This window comes from Arachis ipaensis, chromosome B03, assembly GCF_000816755.2.
Source record: "Arachis ipaensis cultivar K30076 chromosome B03, Araip1.1, whole genome shotgun sequence".
In the NCBI taxonomy this organism is placed as follows: domain Eukaryota; kingdom Viridiplantae; phylum Streptophyta; class Magnoliopsida; order Fabales; family Fabaceae; genus Arachis; species Arachis ipaensis.
Window position 1 is genome coordinate 129590201 of NC_029787.2, and position 8275 is coordinate 129598475.

Below are 8275 nucleotides of genomic sequence, written 5' to 3' on the forward strand. Positions count from 1 at the left end.
CAAAGCATAGAGAGTGATATTTTAAAGAAGGTTAGTAATATTTTTTACAGGAGTTTGGTTATCGTATTTGGCAGCCTAATACAGTTTGAGATTATGTCGATCGTTGACGAAACAAGTATTCAACGAATGTTTCATATCCACCAGCAAATTCAAGTGCAACATCCAATGATTGAGTTGTATGTTGAATTTGAACATATAGATGCCAATGAAATTCAATATGACTAAGAGTGCAAGATGACAAAGATGAAGAGTACGAAGGAATGAACAATGGTAGCGAAGAGGAGTTCGAAGCTATGTACGAAGCCGGTGACGAGGACAAGGATGGCGATGGGGGAGGGGAGACAGTCGTGGAAAATTTAGTGGTTCCATCCGCAGTCAGTCAATCTAGCGCTGGGTCCTCCTAGGATGCTGGCACTGGATTAAGTGAGCGTGCAAACAAGCGCTGGCAATTTTTCCTTGTCATGTGTACGCGTCGTCCACACGTACGCGAGACCCTTATCGAGGACGCTCAATAAACAAGCTCCCAACTCAGCGCTCGTTCAATCCTGGCGCTCATTTTACCCTCACGCGTACGCGTCACCCACGCGTACGCGTTGCCTTCTTTGCAGGCGCTCAGTAAACAAGCGCTAACCTGAACGCCAAGCTGAGCACCAGGTCTCATCTCCAGGGGCACAAATTCACATCCTCACGCGTATGCGTGGCCTTCTTCGCAGGCGCTCAGTAAACAAGCACCCAACTCAGTGCTCGTTCAATCCTGGCGCTCATTTCACCCTCAAGCGTACGCGTCACCCACGCGTACGCGTGACCATAAAATTTTCCAAGTGAATAATCGAAGGCGCTGAGTTACTAAGCGTGCAAACAAGCGCCCAAATGAGCACCAGGACTTGTTCCAGGGGTGATCTTTGACGCTTGCAAAATGAGCGCCAAAGTGAGGGCCACTCTGAACACTGAGGATATGCTCCAGGTTTTCTCCTAACGTTGAGTAATTGAGTGCCACTTCGAGTGGTGTCCTTACTTCATTACTGGCGCTTGGTTTCTGGACGCTACTTTGAGCGCTACCTTTGCTTCTCCATGGCTCTGTTTCTCACTCTCTGCTTCTACTATTATCATTAACCAAGGAAATGCATCAAAGCTTGATAGTTCATGATTTCATACAAGATTTTCTATCCTATCTAAATGCAATGAAGTTCACTTAATCAAACTATTTCTTAAACACCACTTCTTGCATTATATAACTCTTGTATTTTTATGAAATGATCACGATTTCACTAATGCTTGATGAACCAATGCATGCAGGGATATTCATGAATCCACTTGTTTATTAATTAAATTTTCATGAAAACAAACTAAAAGCTACTAAAATAACAAGTTAAAACTACCAATGATGCACATGCATCAGCAGGATGGGCCAAAACTCACGTACGCATATGTGACCCCATGACCTGGTACGCGGGCGATCGTTTCTGCCTTACCTCCTTGCGTACACGGCACACGCGTGCGTACGCGGCATGGGAAATTTCAACAACCGTGCGTACGCGATACTATGCGTGCATACGCGGAGGCCCTGTTTTGCTGAAAAATCATTTTTTTTCTCGTTTTTAAGGTTTTCTAGCTTTTCAAACATTCTTTAAGTACTGTTTAGGAGTACTATCTAGTACTTAGGCCCTAATACTCCTGAGGATGAGTTAGTGATTTAATTTAGTGAATTTCTATATGATTCTAAAAGACGGAGACTTAGGTTTCTAGAGTATTGAGGATGGATTAGTTGAGTGAGATGGCGAAGTACTGTAATGATGACTGTGTGATGGATTGTGGAATTACGGACCGCTGATGGTTGAGACGAGTCTAGGACTCGAGATTAAAATGATGACTTTACTGTGTACTGAAAATAATGTTTTTTAAAACCACTGATATGTTGTTTTATATTGAGATTGTTGAGACGCTATGCACCTGGCAAGGACGGTGGTTGATTCCGCTTGTCGAGGTTGCAGCGGTGGCGTAAGAACGGTAGTTAATCTCGCTTACGTTGAGATGTGAGGTCTATAGCAGAGTATTCCACTTGCATCCTTTCGGAATCACAAGAGTGTGCATGCACTATATCTTGGACCGTGTGCCGAGCACGATATCCCAGGGGGTTCCCATTTTATTCGTGACCGAAAGGCGACATTCCCATGGGAATGTATCGGGTTGGCAGTTGAACCGACAATGTGATATCACAGCCAAATAGGACAGACATTCATCATGTGCATATTTTATATGTTTGCCTGCTTTGCTGACTTGCATTATTTGCCTAATTGTATAGCATACTTAGTTGTTTCTTGAATTACTTGCTATACATTATTATACTTGTGTTTTACTTGCATTGATATTACTTGTCTTTTCTACTAGGATTGAGGAGGTTTGGAAGGCGGTGGCGATGGGATCGCATGGAGGTTAGGCTGGTGAAGGTTGTGGGACAACGATGAACTGATAGTTAGAAATTCTCTAAGTTAGTTGACCTGTTTAAGGGTTTATTTATCTGTTTTATAAGCTTGAATATTTTTTATTGATATGGAGTTTTAGGATTGCCTCTAGCATCCCAGAATCTTACATCTTATATTACCAGGCACTGTTAGCATACTGAGAACCTCTGGTTCTCATTCCATATTTTGTTGTTATTTTTCAAATGCAGGTTGCAACCTATCTCGGTGAGTTGTGCGATGGTGACAGAGCGGAGGATCTTTAGTTTCTTTTGGAGTCTTTTAGATATTTTGTTTAGTACTCTCACATTTTGTATTTATATTTGCCTTAGAGGCTTACCTTGAGAGAGAGATATGTTGTATTCTGTTTTAACTTTCAAAACTCTGTATATCTATATATAACTAGTCGGCCTAAACTCCGCGAGCTGAGACTAGTGTCTTATGATTATTATACTTTTATATCTACATATGCCTTATTATCTTGTGCCTTATTGCTTTTAGCTTCGTGTGAACGTTTCGCACTTTGTAACTCTATTTTTGAGCTTATTTTTTCATCGGGCTTCTCGTATTATTAATCCTTTCTACTTATATATATATAATTTCACAACCATATTAATAAATTTATAATTTCTAAAGGCATAAAAAAATTATATTTTTTATATTCACAAATATTAAAGTCTTTGTAAATATTGTCTCCAAAGCAAAATAAATATAATCCAAAACATAATTATAAATATTGTCTCTAAAGCAACATAAACATAATGCAAACCACTCAATTTTCATCTTCATACCCTTGTAAGTTGGGTTGGGAGAAGTTGGGTTTTGGTAAAAAAATACAAAAATACCATTTGCTAAAAAAAACTAAGTTTGGCGGAGAATCCCGCCCTACCCCGCCAAGATCAAAGGTTTAAGCGGTGCAAGTTAGGTGAATTTTTATTCTTTGGCGATTTCAATTTTTCAATTCGTCCCACATTTTTTGATAGGTTACGCAGTCAGCAAATTTAGACCCATTTACCACCCCAACATACAAGTAATGTGTTGGCAAAAAAATCTCTAAAAAGCTACAGATTCCTTAAAAAAAAGCAAACGAATCAAAAGCTAGTACAACACGCAGCAACAATATTAAAAAAGCTACTTTCATCGCATATATCACAGTACATGTGTGTTGACAAAGACTTGCCAAGTGTCCTACTTTCATGCAATATGTTACCAGCGTGTTGGTATAAGAAATGTTGTAGTTTTATATTATGATAAAATTTACCATTAAATATAACTGTACAACACATAATTATTTTCCATAAAAAAAATTTCTGTACCATAAGATAAATAATAAAAAGAAAAATGAATTAATAAATAGGTTATTACACTGCTCCTCTTTGTTCCAGATTTCTCTCCCCAGTTATCACTAGGGTTTTTCGTAAAAAAGAAAAGATTAATAATTTTGTGTTTACTACCTATTTTGTTTGATAGATGTTGATTTGATTTTCACCTTAAAAGCTTTTCAAAGACACTCCACAATTAACTAGTCCATTTAAAATTATTTACGGAGAATGTCCCAGTCCAAATACAAATATACAATTATACGCACATATAGGACCAGAAAACAGAAATGAAGAATTTTCACTGCAAAAGTAAGCATGGTCGGAAAGTAATGGCTGAATCGGTCCATATATAATTTGTTATACATTGTAGTGGTCTCAAGTTTATTATAATATTATGTGAATAGTATAGTATCCCCCATGTATTACTCATTTCCAAATCACATCGCATAATTAAAAGAAACTAAGATGACTGAGCACACTCTCCGAGTCAATGCATAAATTTCTACGCATATGCACTCTCTTACTCTTTCAACGGGAACAATTAATTAAAATTAGTCCATCTGCAGCAACACATAATTAATTAAAGGCCAACGCTGTCAAAATTTTCAAAATGTAACCTTTGGTTCCCAATTTCATACCTGCTAATTTTCTCGGAAGCTTGGTATAAATCAAGGTTGCCAGAACCGGACCGGTCAATGAACTGGTGAGGTTATTGGTTTAATAGTTCACTGGTTCGACCGGAGTTCAACTGGAGTTCAATAAAGATGCAACTCATCAAAAATCATAATTATCATTAAGTGTTCCAACATCTCCATCATAAACAGGTAATCCAAAGCCACCATCATCAGAAGTACCACCAAAAGAAGCTGTATTTGAAGAATCAGCAACATTAGGGAAATCCACATCAAGTTCCACATCTCCTCCATCTAATAAAATAAAATAGAAAACCAAGAAAAAATTAAGGATTAGACGCTTCACCCTCTTCTTCCGCTTCTCTTTCACTTTCCACATCATAACACTCAGATGTAAATTTTCTTTTTTCTGCCTTTTTTTTTTGTTTTCCTCCAAAAGCCTTTTGAATTGAAGCTCAACATCTTCAGTTACTTTGTTACAAACTTTAATTTGTCCAGGAATTTTTGCAAGATGATATTTCATTCTATATATCCCCCCTCCATTATAAGTATTCAAGCAGAAAATACATGTATATTGAGCCTTGTTATTTTTGTCATACCTCACTGTGAAATACTACCAAGCTGGATCAGATTTACCTCTAGATGAACCAGTTTGAGAATTTTGAGCAGCATTATCTTGTGGCTGTGAGTTACTTTGTGATTGTTCCATCTAAAACAATCAAAAACAGAACAGGCAGCATAGAGAATCAAAAACTATTTCCAGCAAACAGAACAGACAGCATAGAGAATCAAAAACTATTTCCAGATTCCGGCAAACAGAACAGGCAGCATAGATCAACTTCATGCAGCTTGACAGTCACAGAAATCAACTGATTCAGGTAAAATAAAAATTTAAAACCATTTCCATTCAAAAGCAACAAAAAGCATAATCCAACAGAATGGTCGAGCATAGAGCAAACAGAAGCATAGAGCATATTCATGAACCAGCAAACAGAATCAGCAAATAGAACAGGCAGCATAGAGAATCAAAAACAAAAATTAAGATCAGCATGTTATCCATGAACCAGCAAACAGAATCAGATGCCCTGTTATTTTTTTTTTCAAACAGAAGTACAGAACAGGCGAGCTAGAAGGAAGCATGTTCAAAATCAAGAAGACAAGAAAACCAGTCTTACCGGCGAATGCGATGCGGGCTCGGCGAGCTCGTCGAGGTTCGGCGACGAGGAGGCGGGCTCAACGCGGTGGTGGTCGCGGCTGCTGAGGAGCGCTGCTGGGTGGCGAATGGGGAGCGATGCTGGGTCGCGAATGAGGAGCGCTGCTGGAATCTGGAGCTTGGTGGGCAATGGCAATGGTGGCCTTGGTGGATGAGGGGGGAAGAAAGGGGAGGAGGCTGACTGGCTGAGAGCTTCGGGGGTTTGGTGGATGGCTGAAGGCTGATTGATTAGGGTTAGGTTCGTTAGGGTTAACTGGTTAACGCGTATGCCTTTTTCTTTTTTTTTTAAATAGCCAAAATGACGTCGTTTGGCTTCTGAATTTCGAAACTACTAAACCGTCAAAAAACCGGACAGTTCTTCCGGTTCGCCGATTAACCGCCGGTTCAACCGATTTTTCTACCGATTTTTTGCCACTCGATTTTGGAGATTACCCGAACCGGCCAGGTAACCGGTTTCCAGTTTTTCCGGTTGAACCGACCGGTCCGGTCCGGTTTTCAAAACCGTAGTATAAATAGATATAAGTGAAACTATATTTGTTTACCATGTCAGCAACTCATTGTGAATTTAGATTTTTAAAGTAAAAAAATTAATAAAATAAAAAAATAACTGATTAATCGTTGTTAAATTTATAATTCCTATCATATATGAATTAAATTATTTTAAAAATTTAATTTTAATATACATGAATAAAAATATTTTTTTATAAATTATATAAATAATTATTTAAAAAGATAAATATAATTATACAATTATATAAAATATTTTATATTATGCATGTATTAAAATTAAACTCTAATATTAATTTAAGAATAATTAATCTCTACTCATTATTTTATCAATAATCTCACTCTCTCGTATCAAAAGAATTTTATCCAAATTTAGAAAGAAATAATAAATTTAGTGTGGAACAAGTCTAATTAGATCTAAATTTGTCCAACACATTTTAAAATCAGTGTCATCACTAATTATACACAAATATTTTTTTTTAATTAGGAATGAAATTTGAACTTACGATCTTTAAATAAATATAAAATAATTATGTCTATTATATATTATATCTCAGGGCTAGAATTTATGATTCTCAAAATTAATATATATAATAAGAGTATTTTAGTCATTTTATATAATAGGAGTATTATAGTCATTTTTTATAAAAATAATATTAATTTAGACCGATTTAATATTTGGTTCACCGATTTTTCGACTAAATTAATTTGTCTAATTTAATTTTGACAAAAATAACACAATTTAATCAATTATATGTATTGAATTTTAATTACTAAAAAATATCTTAAAAAAATATTTTAGGTATTTTTATCTGAGTGGCTCTTTTTTCGTTTTTAATGTCATAATTTAGTAACATATTAAGTTAGGGTTATGTTACGTGTACACCAAAATTAGCCACCAAAGTCAGCCACCAGTATAAAATACATGTTAGAATATAAATACACATTGAAAATAAATTAAACCACACATGTATTTATACACAAATATATTGGTGGCTAATTTTAGTGGTTAATTTTGGTGTACAAATAACATTTCTCATTAAGTTATTACTTTTAGGTAGATACTACCACATGGAGATTTTATAATTATCTTCATATGAAGATGAGTCTTTTTTTACTATTAGATGATAAATTATAAGGTTTGATTTTAATATGTTATAAAAGTATTATTTTCAAAAAAATGTAACTAAACAAACAAAATACACTTTTAACACAAAAATCTTTATAAAAAGATATTTTTAGTATTTTCATTTGAATAGTTGCCTTACTTGTATATAGCTCTTGATTATCTTTTTTGTTAGGCTTTATAAGCTCATATAGTAATATACTAGTTTGGTCGATATTAACGAGTGATTAATTTTACAATCCCGCTACGTAATCAATAAAGACTTTACCAACTTTTTTCAATTTTTATTTATGATTGTATTTAATAAAAGTATCTTTATAAATGTGTCTAATAGAAATATATTTTTTATGATCGTATCTAATGAAAAGTGTCTTTGTAGATGTGTCTCTTTATACATGTCAATACTAATTAAATTAAAATATAATAATTAATTATTATTGACAATAAATTGACAAATAATATATTGGTATCCTATATTTTTCTTTTATTTTTTATTTTTTTGGTTTGCACCAGGATATCCATTAAGCCTGAAGTCTAATGACTAATCCCTCGAATAGTGCAAAAACACAAAATGAACGACCCTCCCATATAAACAAGTTCTATTTCCATTTTCCAGTGAGTATCCAACCCTATATTTTTCCTTAATTTTAGCCATAACATCATCATCATATAGTTGGAACACATTCAAAAAGCGTCCTCTAATTTTCTTCGTGGCTATAACGACTCGCTTCAACTTCCTCTTCATAATTTCATATCCAGCTGATAATGACCAAACAATTATAATATTAATTAAATAATCTTCAGAAAAAGATTAAATAAAAAAACTTCATATTTACGGTAATGCACTCAATACAATTACTCCTCGGTTCAATATGCTTGGCCATTGTTTTAAAAACATATATAGTACGTATACTACTTATTAAATTTAATACACCAACTAACAATTAACATAATATCGTTATAACGATTTGTGCTAGTACATAATGAAAAAAACAAAGAAGAAAGATAGTGCCCTT

General features: G+C 34.9%; 1 long non-coding RNA gene across 1 annotated transcript; it reads right to left on the reverse strand.

Moving 5' to 3' along the window:
- Positions 4556–5117, reverse strand: LOC110269846. Its single transcript, XR_002358602.1, has 2 exons — positions 5050–5117; positions 4556–4707 (listed from the first exon to the last, which is right to left on the reverse strand). It is a non-coding gene; the product is annotated as an uncharacterized LOC110269846 (long non-coding RNA).